Source organism: Delphinus delphis, chromosome 8, assembly GCF_949987515.2.
Source record: "Delphinus delphis chromosome 8, mDelDel1.2, whole genome shotgun sequence".
NCBI lineage: Eukaryota > Metazoa > Chordata > Mammalia > Artiodactyla > Delphinidae > Delphinus > Delphinus delphis.
Genome location: NC_082690.1, coordinates 73,348,168 through 73,362,088, shown reverse-complemented (window position 1 = coordinate 73,362,088; position 13,921 = coordinate 73,348,168).

Genomic DNA, 13,921 nt, shown 5'->3' with positions numbered 1-13,921 from the left:
ACAGACAGTTACAATTAGACCCACAGCCTTCACTGTGTACAAACCCACATCCAAATGGACCCACGATGGTCAGCAGACGTACAACTTTCACTATGAAAAGAGACATGTAGCAGCCCATAGACCCATACATATGCACAAACACACACAGGATCACAATTACTCTTAGGCATCAAACAAGTACATGGACACAAAACGAACAACCACAGATGGACACACATCCTTCAAGGTAAAAAGAGACACATATGTAGGCATGCAGCATCCTATAGACCCATGATAAACCCAGTTACTCAATTGCCCTTAGGCACACACTTCTCACAACTCAGAGACAGCTGTAACACACACAAGAACACACCAGGAATGATAGGCAGGCAGACCTGAGCGTACTTAAGGACCCAAAGGAGTGTGAACTAACTCCACCAAAAATGCAACTTAAGCAGATTAATGTTGATGTCACACAGACTAAAAGTACACAGGCACATTTGGAACCAAGCATGTTCAGAATCATGGGAATTACATGAGAGAAATGGTAGGCAGTCAAATAGACTGGGACTTTGTCCCAGGTTTGCCACTTCCATGCTTCCCCTCTCTGGCCTTGATTTCTTCATATATAAGATGAGTGGATGTTCTCCAAGGTTTCTCCCAAGCCCAACATGTGTATGATTGGGAAGGGCAAGGGCTGCTGCTTTCAGGAAATTTAAGTCTAGAGGGCTCTTCCTGGAGATGGAGATTTCAGATACATCTTAAAGGATGGCCCGGTGATCTTTGATCTGCCATAGGAGGGAAGTAGCTGTGTGTCAGGCTTTGGGAATTGGGGTGGAGTAACCAGCCCTACTTAGTTCTAATTAGCAGCCATAAAGGAATTTTAGCATCATGATGACACTGAGACCCTAGTGCTGGACCCCTCCTTGTGCTGGCTGGGGAGAAGCCCACAGACTGAGATCCCCTGTGAGCCCCTCCCACAATGGGCCTCTTCTTTTTTCTTTTGGACTCTTCCTACTTTCCCTAAAGCCTGTGTTGTCCACCTGACACCCTCTCAGAGGAGGGAGCAGCCCTCTTCTAGTGACAGAATTGAAAAACAGAGATTCAGAGCCAGGAGCAATAAGGGTGAGAGCCAAGGCTTGGGACTGAGGCTCACCCCCAGCCTTCCCTCATCCCCTCCAGGCTCTTCCTACACAGAGTCCCAGTGGCCAAGGTTGAACTATGCGTGTTCTACTGTGGGGAGATTCACCTTACCAGAATGGGAGACTAGAATTGCTGCCCCAAGTGCTTTGTCTCACACACACACACACACACACATACACTCCTACAAAGTGTGCTGCCTGGAAAGAACACTGGATTAAAAGTTAAAATACTGTACTTAGTACTAGTCCTTCCTCCTCTGTGACTTACTAGCTATATATAACTGCACACATCACTCCATTTTCGGAGCCTCAGTTTTTTCATCAGTAAAATGGAGGAATTGGGCAAGAAGATATGTGCAAATGTGTCAGTTTTCTAGCCAAACCCTTTAATGTCACCTAAGAGATACTTCTCAGACAGTGGCCAAGTTCAGGCTTAGTTCAGGGAACTAAGATCCCACAGGCCGCGTGGTGCAGCCAAAAGAAAAAAATATACGTAGGTTCTGTCCTCACAGGGTTCAGTTCAGGCAGGCAAGTAAACAGTAATTATGGAGTGTGGCAACTGAAATAATTGAGGCATGAAGATATGTCTCCTGTGACATCAAAAAGATGTCAGAATCATTCAGCATGCCTGGAGGAGCTGAGAAAGCTGGGGCTAAATCTACAAAGATGAGTTCGTCTTCACTGAGTAGACACTAATGAAAATGATGTTCTAGGTGCCAACTAAAAATTGTCACTTGCCTTCTGCCTCTACAAAGTCACTAGCCACTGCAGTCACTGACCTTCCACACACCGTGAAAGGAGTTCAGGGTGGAGATCAGGAATGAGGTCCTCTGTGCTCTGGGAAAAACTGGCAGAACAGGGCTTCAGATAGTTAGATATTTTCAGAAGATTTTATGAGCCCAATTTCTTGCATCCCTCATATCTAGAAAAGCACTAAAATCATTAACAGAGACATCTGCTCCTTGTGACTAGCAACAACTTTCTCGTGACTCGCAGAAACCCTCTGCCCAAATGTGTGCTTGATTACACGTATGTCCCTTCACTAAAATCATATATAATACTGACCCCCCCCAATATCTTCAGAGCAGTTCCTCAGAGCTATCTGAGACGCTGTCTCCCAGGCTATATTCCTCATTTTCCCCACATATAACTCAACTCACAACTCTCACGTTGTGCATTTTTTTTCAGTCAGCATAGGACGGAGGGAATTGCGTACGTACATAGAAGCACAAGAGACACACTGAATACAGGGAAATGCCTGTAGTACTGGAGTGAGCTGGGGGGTGAAAAAGGTGAACCTGGAGACATAAGAATGTGCCAGGTCAGAAAGGATCTGAATGTTCTGCTAGGGAGTTTGGACTTAACATAGTAGATGACTGGAAGCCAGCTGCCTTCTGTTCCTTAAAAAAAAAAAAAAGAAATCAGTTTCTCTGATTGTTTTCAGTTCTTACACACCAGACACATGGAGGATACACAGAAATGGTGACCAACCATCATTCTGGGTTTGCCTTGCTTCCTCTTGTGGGGCTTTTTCTCACCAGTAGCCTGCTCCCTCTGACCGCTGTGATTTTGCCCTGGGATATATTCTGCTCACTTGGTTTGCCCCACTTGGCATCCTAATCCGTTGTTTACCTGATTCCTGACCTGCTGCTGAATCTCAGCTAATTTCTACATGTCTGTTCCAGATCCCCAGAACACTTCTAACCAGCCCTCAGGGCCACCCCACCCCATCCCACCCCTGCCCCACTTGGAGATCTGGGGAGGAAAATCAGACAATGGTGAATAAATACTAAGGAGGGTGTGACAAGTTTAGATGTTCTGATAGCAATGCAGGGGGAGTGAGTTGGTGAGTTGTTAGAAGTGAGCTGAATGTGTGTGCCAAGTGGAGGCGTTTGGGAGGAGCTGGATACACATCTGGAGCTCAGGACCAAGGTGAAGAGAGGGTATAGATTTGGAAGCCATAGCCATTCTGAAGGCTATATGGATGCAGTTAACCAGGGAGGTCTTGAGGGAGTAGAGAAGAGGGACCAGACCAAGCCCTGGGGGTCATGACATTTAAGGGTAAAGAAGGAGAACTGGGAAACAGGTAAACAGGTAAACAGATATGTCAAGGATATTTCTGACACCTCCAGTCCACTCACAGGGGAGGCGACAGACACACCCAGAGAAGCATATGTTTACACAAATGATCTATGGTATTTGTGATTTGGCTCCCTCCTTCCAGAACAGGTGACAGATGGTGGTTCTGCTTCCTTATTGCAGTAGGTCAGAAGCTTTGAGGGCACAGGACAATGACACACCTTCACTCCTGACTGTGTGCTCCAACAGTTTATGGTCTGCTTTGAGGGTCCATTCTCCCAACCCCAGCCCAGGGCATTCCTGCAGGTCTCTCCTGCTCTCTCTGCTTACAGGAGTCCACTTAGGGGTACCAAATCCCAGTGTAATCCATCTTCTGAAGACATTGGTTCCAGAATGCCTCTGTCCTGCTGGACCCCTCCTGGGCCAGGCAGGTGAGCCCTAGAGTAGCTGATGTAGCCTGGGATGCAGGGTCTGCTCCTGGAGCCTTTAGGAAAAGGACAAAGATTTTAACAAAACTCTCCAGACCCTCCATTCGGGCTAATTTTTTTAAATTAATTAATTTATTTTTGGCTGTGTTGGGTCTTCGTTTCTGTGCGAGGGCTTTCTCTAGTTGCGGCGAGCGGGGGCCACTCTTCATCGCGGTGCGCGGGCCTCTCACTGTCGCGGCCTCTGTTGTTGCGGAGCACAGGCTCCAGACGCGCAGGCTCAGTAGTTGTGGCGCACAGGCCTAGTTGCTCCGTGGCATGTGGGATCTTCCCAGACCAGGGCTCGAACCCGTGTCCCCTGCATTGGCAGGCAGATTCTCAACCACTGCGCCACCAGGGAAGCCCCAAGGGCTAAATTTTAAGGCTGTCTTGAGATAATTTGTGGGTCAGTGTCCCTAAGGACATTCTGGGCTCTTTGTTTGGCTTCTGGGCTTGGGGCCGACACACATGGGTTCTTACTCCTCTTTCCTTTCCTTTGTTTCCTTTGTTTACTGACAGGGGCATCATTAGACCTTAGACACGAGTGGATTTCTCTAACTGTAATACTGCCAAATCAAGGGTCTCCTAATGGAGTTCAATAACAGGGATGCCTCAGGAGGGATTCATAATTTTGGTGGGGTGTATGGGATTAGATGACCTCCAACACCCAAGATTCTAGACTTCCAAACTCTGTGAAGTCCAAGTGTTTTAGTTAGTCCTTGTATTGGGGTCATCCAAGTTCAGCTGTCTCAGCAACAACCTCAGTCTCCCCCCTCCCCACCTCCACCCAGACCCTGAGCTCTCTGTGTTGTGCATTTGGGTGGTTCCTTCCTCAGCGTTGGGAAGTTAGTATGAGGAAGTAGAAACAATAAAAGAGAAGAGTCTGGGGGTTGAGCAGGAGGATGGTTTTTGAGAAACAAACAAATATAAAAACACCTAGAAGATCCCACTCATCAAGCCCCAGGACCCTGAATGAGTAATTCTCTCCTCAATATCAGCTCCTTAAGGACCAGTCTTAGGATAACAGGCCAGACCAGATCCTCCTATTTCTTCCTCTCAAAGACCCCATCTTGACAGATGAACTCCCCTGACCAGACTCTTCCTCTAGTTACCTCACTCAGATATAAGCATTCATTCATGTAACTGGTATTTATTAACCACTTACAGTAGGCCAGGCTGGATCTGGACCACAGACATGAACAAAACAGACCTTCCCTGTCCTTGTGGAGCTCATGGTCCAGCAGGAGAGGCTGATACAATGACCACAGCCTCAGCTTCCCACCTCCACCCCACCCCTCTGTCCTCAGATCTCCAAGACCAGAAAATTAGGCAGGGACATCGAGGGCTGGCTGGGCCTGCCCGGTCCTGGCTGGACCTTCCAAAAGCTTCCTCCTAACTGCAAGGGAAGTGGAGCAAAGCCAGTGAGGCTGCAGCACCCTGTGCAGGGGGCGGGAGAGTTATTTGTGTTACCTCAGCCCTCTCCAAACGCTTTCCTATTCCAGCTCCGCTTCCTGGCTCCCATCCAGAGAAAAGTGGGCTTTGGGAATGCGTTATATGCATGTATTACAATAGGATTTTTAAAAAAATTTTTATTGGAGTATAGTTGCTTTACAATGTTGTGTTAGTTCCTACTGTACAGCAAGGTGAATCAGCTATATGTATACATATATCTCCTCTCTTTTGTATTTCCTTCCCGTTTAGGTCACCACAAAGCATTGAGTAGGGTTCTCTGTGCTATACAGTAGATTCTCATTAGTTATCTATTTTATACATAATATCAGTTGTGTATATATGTCAATCCCAATCTCCCAATTCATCCCACCCCCGCTTCCCCCTTGGTATCCATGTCTGTGTCTCTATTTCTGCTTTGTATTACAATGAGATTTAAGCTGCAAATTAAAACAGTTGGAATTGTGACCATACTCCTCTCCCGGCTCCTGCCCTGGCCAGGCTCAGAGGTGGGGGTCAGAGGAGGGGAAGGCAGCAGTCAAGTGGTGATGCTGAGCAGTTCCCCCATTCCTACACACACACACACACACACACTGCTCTGCAACAAGTGTCCTAAATCACTGTGGTACAGGGAAGTGTTACAAGCCATCTCCACTTGCTGCAGTGAGAGCCAAGGAAACAGGCTCAGGAGATAGAAGGGGGATTGCATTTAAATCAGCAGTAACCACATTTGTGGATTTCCAGAACTAGTCTACTTAAAAAAAAAAAATATATATATATATATATATTAGACATCAAGCTAGAGTTGCCTATTTTTTTTAACATCTTCACTGGAGTATAATTGCTTTACAATGGTGTGTTAGTTTCTGCTTTATAACAAAGTGAATCAGTTATACATATACATATGTCCCCATATCTCTTCCCTCTTGCGTCTTCCTCCCTCCCGAGTTGCCTATTTTTTATTGTGTGAAGTAAATGTTATTGAATATAAGTTTGTGTGCCTGACACACAGTGAGGCCAAGCAAACCAAAACATCAGAGTTTGGAGCAGAGAAATGTTTATTGCAGGACCAAGCAAGGAGAACGGGTGACTTGTGTTCAAAAACCCTGAACTTCCCAGTGGTTTTCAGGCAGAAGCTTTTTGTTTGTTTTTTGTTTTTGTCTGTGCCACGTGGCATGTGGGATCTTAGTTCCCCAACCAGGGATCGTACCAGCGCCTGCTGCATTGGAAGCGTGGAGTCCCAACCACTGGGCCACCAGGGAAGTCCCTCAGGGAGAAGTTTTTATAGGCAAAATTTAGAGTGAGGGCTGTAGGGTGTGTGACTTTCTTCTGATTGGTTGTTGGTGGAGTAACAGGGTGATGCTCCAGGAATCTTGTGCTCAGCCTGAAGTTGCCATCCTCCACCTGGGTGGGGGCCTCAGCTCCCGGAAAAGATATTGTTATGTACATCCCTTGAGGAGGAACCAGGATCCTGTGCTATAGTTTCTTGATTGTTCCTCCTTTGTTCCTGCATTCCCTGTTTCCCTGATTAGTAGCTGTTTGAATCTGCACTTTGGAACCCAGGGAAGGTCTAGGAGGTGGACCCGGAAAGGCTTTTGTGCCCAGGAGGACCTCATGTGGTCCGGCCTGGTTTCAGAAACAGCTTTGGAAGCCAGCAGTTCCTGGTTAGAGTCCCAGAACCACCAACTTCTCTTGGACAAGTGATTGTGAAACTGCACACCTCATATGGGACTTGAACCCACAATCTCTGGCTTAGGAGGGGACTCAAACCCACAATCTCCCAGCTAAAACCGCACACCTGGTCTCAGGACTTAATGAAGCTCAGGTTCTTCATGTCTCGGTGCAGAAGGAATTCAGCGAGAAGCAAAGTGAAAGGTAAGAAGTAGATTTATTAATATCCTTTGTAAAGAGGCTGCAGGAAAATGGGGCATGAGAGGATGGTCATGTGCCAGGTCTCGGGCGAGTTCCTGGGACAGACCACCAAGTAAGGGTGTTCCCGGTGAATCTGAGGTTCTTGATGTCTCGGCACAGAAAGAATTCAGTGAGAGACAAAGTGATAGGTAAGAAGTGGATTTATTTAGAGAGGAACACACTCCACAGACAGAGTGTGGGCCATCTCAGAAGGCAAGAGAGCCATAAAATATGGTGTGGTTAGTTTTTATGGGCTGGGTAATTTCAAAGGCTAATGAGTGGGAAGATTATTCCAATTATTTCCGGGAAGGGGTGGGGATTTCCTGGAATTGGGCCACTGCCCACTTTCTGGCCTTTTGTGGTTAGCCTCAGAACTGTCATGGTCTATGGCTGTGTCATTTAGCATGCTGATGTATCACAGGGAGTGTATAATGAGGCTCAAGGTCTACTGGAAGTCTAATCTTCTGCCATCTTGGACCCAGTTGGTTCTAACCAGTTTTTGTCATGTCCCATGGCTATGTCATTCTTTTTTTTTTTAAGATTTATTATTTATTTATTTAATTTATTTTTGGCTGCGTCGGGTCTTAGCTGTGGCACACGGGATCTTCGTTGAGGCATGTGGGATTTTTCATTGCGGCATGCGGGCTCTTTGTTGTGGCGCGCAGGCTTCTCTCTAGTTGTGGTGTGTGGGTTTTCTCTTCTCTAGCTGTGGCGCTCAGGCTCCAGGGCACGTGGGCTCTGTAGTGTGTGGCACGCAGGCTCCCTAATTGAGGCGTGCAAGCTCAGTACTTGTGGCGCTCGGGCTTAGTTGCCCTGCGGCCTGTGGGATCTTATTTCCCTGACCAGGGATCGAACCCGCGTCCCCTGAATTGTAAGGTGGATTCTTTACCACTGGACCACCAGGGAAGTCCCGCTGTGTCATTCTTTCAAAAGTTGTACACTGTCCCCTTCCCTCCTGTTTCAAGGGTACTTGGCTTTGCATAGGAAAGAATTAAGCCATAGTAAAATGAAAGCATAGATACACATTCCATAGGCAGAACGTGGTCCATCTCAGAAGGTGAGAGCCGCCCCGTAACATGGGGTGGTAAGTTTTTATGGGCTGGATAATGTCATAGGCTAACAAGTGGGAGGATTATTCCAGCTATTTGGGGGAAGGGGCAGGGATTTCCAGGAACTGGGCCACTGCCCACTTTTTGGCCTTTTATGGTCAGTCTCGGAACTCTCACGGGCACCTGTGGGTGAGTTATTTAGCATGCTAATGCATTACAATGAGCTTATAATGAGGTTCAAGGTCTACTGGAAGTCAAATCTTCTGCCATCTTGGGCCTACTTGGTTCTATCCAGTTTATGTTGTATCCTCAATGGCTGTGTCACTCTTTTAATGGTTGTGCCCTGCCTGCTTCCCTCCTGAATCAATTGGATCTTTCTGAACTTCAATTTCCTTTGAAGGGAGGAAACCAGTAGTCTTCGTAGAGAGTTTTTGTGGGGATTCAACATATAAGGCAGCTGATACTTATAAAGTACTCAGTAAATAGTGCTTTCCTTTGAGGAAACTTAAATTCAGAGTGAGCATTTATCTGCCTGGTATGACTTAGGCAGAGTCTTTTCTGAAGATAAGTGGGATTTTGGAGCGCATCGAAATCATTTGGGAAGCTTGCTAAGCATACAGGTGTTAGCCCAGGTCATCCTGTCTCAGTAGCTTTAGAGTGTGGCCCTGGCATTTATTTTAACAAGCTCACCAAGTGATTCATATGCACATTGAAGTTTGAGAACTTCTGTACTAGATAACCCTTCATTCAATAAGTATGAGCTAGATGCCAGGCAGAAACGAAGAAGAAAACAATGTATTTTTTGAAAGGCTAGTGCCTAGCACAGACCTGGCACTGATGAGCACTTATTAAATAGTTATCAAATGAAAGTCTTCAAGGAGGTGCATCCTATTGGGGATATGAGCAAATAAATCAGTCAGTAGCCACAAGAACTTGTAAGGAAAGCGGGCACCAAAGAAAGGGTAGCCAAAGAGTAACTAATGCTGTCTGCAGAGGGAGGTGTCTGAAAAGGCTTCCTAGGGGAAGGGCATCTGACAGCTTGAAGAATAATCTGGTTTACCAGCCAGATTAGTGGCTGTGTGCAAAGAGCATGACTAGGTATGTCTGGAGCATAAGTACCAGGGGGAGTGCTGGGAAATGAAGCAGGAAGAGATGTGTATTTGGAGACTAGACTGTGATGGATCTGCCCTACTAGGGAGTTTCAGCTTTAGGATGCTGGGGAGTCATGCAGGTGATGGGGGTGAACAAACAGGTTTTCACTGTAGGAAGCTCATATTAGCAGTCATCAGTATGGAGTACAGGATGGCACAGTCAATACTGGAGGCAAGGAGAGTGGTTAGGAAGCTGTTGCAGTAGTCCGTGAGAAATCCGGAAAAGATCCAAACTGTAGAGGTGACATTAGAGTGTAGACAGAGGCTTTTTATGTAGTCCTTTCCCATACTGGAATTCTGTCATCCCAGTGTGGTCTTTTACAAAGGTTAGGGAGAAAATCTGTCTATGAGGCTATTAAAAAGAACCTTCTTTGATTGTGAGAGTAACACATATTCATTACAAAAAATTTGGAAAATATAGAAGAGCATAAATAATAGGAATCACCTATAATGCCACAGTCCAGAGATAATCACAGCTGAGTGTTTTGGTATATTTCCTTCCAATTGTTTTACATGCATATTTCAAGTTTTAAAATATAAATTCACCATAATTTAATTTTCCCGTATTGTTGAATATGTACATTTTTTCCCTACTATAAATAATGCTATAATGAACATGCTCCACATAAATCTTTGCCCACATCTTTGATTATTTTCTTAGGAAAGAATTTTAGAAGTAGGATGATTAAACCAAAGGAAATTATTATATTTATGATTCACAAACATCATTCCAGATTAATTGCCAAATTACTCTCCAAAACAGCTTTTGCTTTTGTGATAGCTATGAACCACATTAGTTCATCTGGGAAATAAACTTGTAAATTCTTTACTTAAGCATGATATAAAGATCTGTTTCTATTAACTTCCTAGAAGCTCTACTTCCTGTATTAATAATAACAACTGTTTTCTTGTGTTTGCTATATACCAGACGCTGTACTGGGTGCTGTGTGTATATATAAATATATATATATATTTTTTTTAAATAATTCAGATTATTTATTTATTTGTTGTTGGGTTTTTTTTTCGGCTGCCCCGCATGGCTTGTGGGGTCTTAGTTCCCCAACGAGAGATGGAACCCATGCCCGTTGCAGTGGAAGCATGGAGTCCTAACCACTGGACCGCCAGGGAATTTCCTCCCTATATATTTTTTAATTCTTACAATATCTTTATGATGCAGGCACTATTATTGTCTCCATGAGGAACTTGAGGCTCAGAGAGGCTAAGGGACTTGACCTAGGTCACATATGAGGAAACAGAAATGATAAACCCCCCAAAATTCTTTAATCGGCATTAGCCAGGAATTATATCTGAAGCCAGAAGCCACAAGCCTTAGTTCCCCATTTAATGAGGAATCTTGAAAAGCATAAGTTGACTGTTGACACAGGTGCTTGGAGACAAAGTTTTTAGCTGGCCTTACATCTTGGATAGATAATAAAAAGAATACAGAATATTTACATATCAGTTATAAAATTTACGTTAAATCTATATTTACTTATAGCCTGTCATTATAAAGTTGAGCTTCTAAGTTTGTTTACTAAGAGGCAAAGAACTTCCTTGTGATATGACACATTGGTTTTCACGGTTTCCAGGGATTGCTGGCTAACAACCTTGAGACCATAAATATTTTTTATAGGAAATTACTTCTGTTTAAATGGTTTTTGTATGAAATTGGATTGTTTACTCAAGATTGTATACCGGGCTTATCATAAGACACTGTCCTCGTTTGTCAACTTGTGATAATTAACTCCCTATGACTTCCTTGACTTAAGTAAATTTACTAGCAAAGGTGACTGAACTTTGTTGGACAACACCGTGACCACCGCCTTTGATATTTGTTCTTTTAGAGATGTCACCTCGATTTACAATTATGAGCACAATTAATGAGACTGTTTGATTTTTTTTTCCCCTACCAGATTAGAAGTTCCATAAGAGATGAGACCATGCCTGTTTCTGGCCATTATTGTATCACCAGTGTTTAACACAGAGCCTGACACATAGTAGATGCTCAATACATATTTGGCAAATGAATGAATGTCTGATTAAACATGCCATATAGCCTGTAGGGAGGAGAGCTAGAAATGATGAAGAGGGAGAACAAGAAGGACCGGATATTGTGGCCACAGGAAAAAAAAGTCCACTGGTAATGAGGCAGTTAAAGGGCTAACAAGAATGGAGATGATTATACAGTAAAGCAATGGCTCTCAAACCGTATTCCTGCAGAACTTCAGTGGTTCCTTAATGTTCTGGGAGCTGGCCTGAACATGGCTTTGTACCACTTAAAAAAAATAATCCTAGGCTTGTTCTCAATTTTAATTTTCTCAACCTTCAGTTTTAATTTCATGTATTTTTCTTAATTTTTTGATACCTGCTGTCCCTTATCTATATGAAGACCTAGTGTATTGTGGCATGTTATATAACATATAGTCAGCAAAAATTTAATATAAAATGTTTCATAAAGTCCACAAATAAGATGACAGCCTATTTGAAAATACCTGGGGAAAAGGGTTGCAGATGGCAGGATTTGTTTTGAGGTAGCAGGGTCTGGGAGACCCCACACTAAAGCTTCAAGGCACCTTAGAACTGTGTTGGGGAGGTTGCCCAGATATAATGTTGTCCCGGTAATGTCTGCACCTGACCAGAGGAGAAAAGCCAGCTCTTTTGGTGACCATCTTGTCCCACCAGCCTGGGCTAAGCTTCTAGTTAATTAAACCCAAAATATTTTCTTCCATCCTTTGACTTTGTAATTTTTTGCATCTAAGTTTAGGACTTGGTATTTTTCCTATTATGTTTTATCTCTGTTGATTCTTGTCCGTGGCAGCTTTGTGGATCCAGATTCTGGCAGTAAGCTCCATAGGTCCTGTCCATCCTCTCTGCTGTGGACTGAATTGTGCCCCTTCTCAAATATAAAAGCCCTAACCCCCAACATGATGGTATTTGGAGATAGGGCTTTGGGGAGGTAATTAGGGTTAGAGGAGGTCACTGTGGGTGAGGCTCTCTTGATGGGATTAGTGCCCCCATAAGAAGAGACACCAGAGAGTGTGCCTTCGGCCTCGCCTTCTCCCTGTCTCTCTCTTTCTCCCCACCATTGATATCACAGCTAGAAAACAGCAGTCTGCAATCCAGGAAGAGACTTCTCACCAGAACCTGACCATGCTGGCACCCTGATCTCAGACTTTTAGCCTCTAGAGCTATGAGAAAATAAGTGTCTACTGTTTAAGCCCCACAGTCTATGGCATTTTGTTACAGTAGCCTAAGCTGATTAAGACACCCTGTTTACCGCATTATCTCATGACTCCATTATCCTCAACTCTCTCCTTCTTTGCCATCTAGTTGTATCACCAAGTTACATGATTACTCACCTTCCAGATGCCCTTGCATTTGCTCCACAAGCTACCCTAGGTCCCACCTGGCCTCTGTCCCTGCCAACTCCAACAAAATTGAATATGCCCTCTTCTGGGTTCTCCCTCCTCTATTAATCAAAATATGGAAGGCAGAGAGAGCCACTAACATTTAGCAAATCAATTAAAAACATAGGCTCTGAGGCCAGAATGTTAGGGTTCAAGTCCAAATTCTGCCATGTTAACTTCCTGACCTTAGGCAGGTAATCCAACCTACCTGTGCCTCAGTTAGCTCATCTATAAAACGAGGTGATTACATGAGTTAATAAATCTTTAGTACTTGGAATGTTATCTAGCACATAAGAAAGACTCAGTAATTGTTACCATTATTACTACTCTGTCCCAGGCACAGTGCTAAGTGCTTCACATGTTGTATCTTACGTAATCTTTATATCAATCCTGTGAAGTAGGGATTACCATCTCCTTCTTCATGTAAGCAGCACCCCTGCCCACTCTATCCCTCTACCCTATTTCATTGTTTTTATAGCACCTACTACCATTCCCACACGACATTATCTATTAGTTTTCTTGCCTGTTGTCTGTCTCCCCAGCACCCCTTCACACCTGCTAAAATGAAAGCTCTTGGAGATAAGGGACTTTATCTTGTTCACCATGAAATTCTAGTACCTAGTAAGTTCTCAATAAATATTTTTGAATAAATGTATGATTGAGTGAATGAATGAATGAAAGTAAGGAGCTCAGGCACAGAGAGGCAAAGTTGCTAGGCCACGGTCACATAGCAAGTAAGTGGCAGAGCCAGGATTTGACATCAGGTCTAGATGGTTCTAAAAATCCACACTGTCTCTGTTGCTCCCCAGAGCAGCAGAGATGAGCGCAGCTGGAGGAAGAAGTCAGGGGGAGAGAGATAACATTCAGCTCCCTAAGTCAGAGCTTCCCCTGTCTCCTCCCACTGGTCAAGTCACACTTCACAGCTGGTAAAGTCCATGTTGACATCCAGGGTGCCTTCAGGACTTATGACCCAGCTCCACCTTGCATCTATGAGAGGAATGTCTGGGATTTCACAGAGAGAAAGCCTCAAGTATAGGAATGGCCCCAGTTCAGGAGTCCAGAGGCCAAGGCTACAATCCCAGTTTAGCAAGTCAACTACCCATTGAAGTAACATGCCAGTTTTTTTTTGGCCTGCGCCGTGAGGCTTGCGGAATCTTTAAAAGCTACACATGCCTCTCTCGGCTAAGATGAGTGACTGTTACTTGTCTTGTTTATCAATGACAGATTTATTATCCCTGTAGTCAGCTATCCCTGAAAATGAGATTTATTGAGATATTCTACCATAGAATT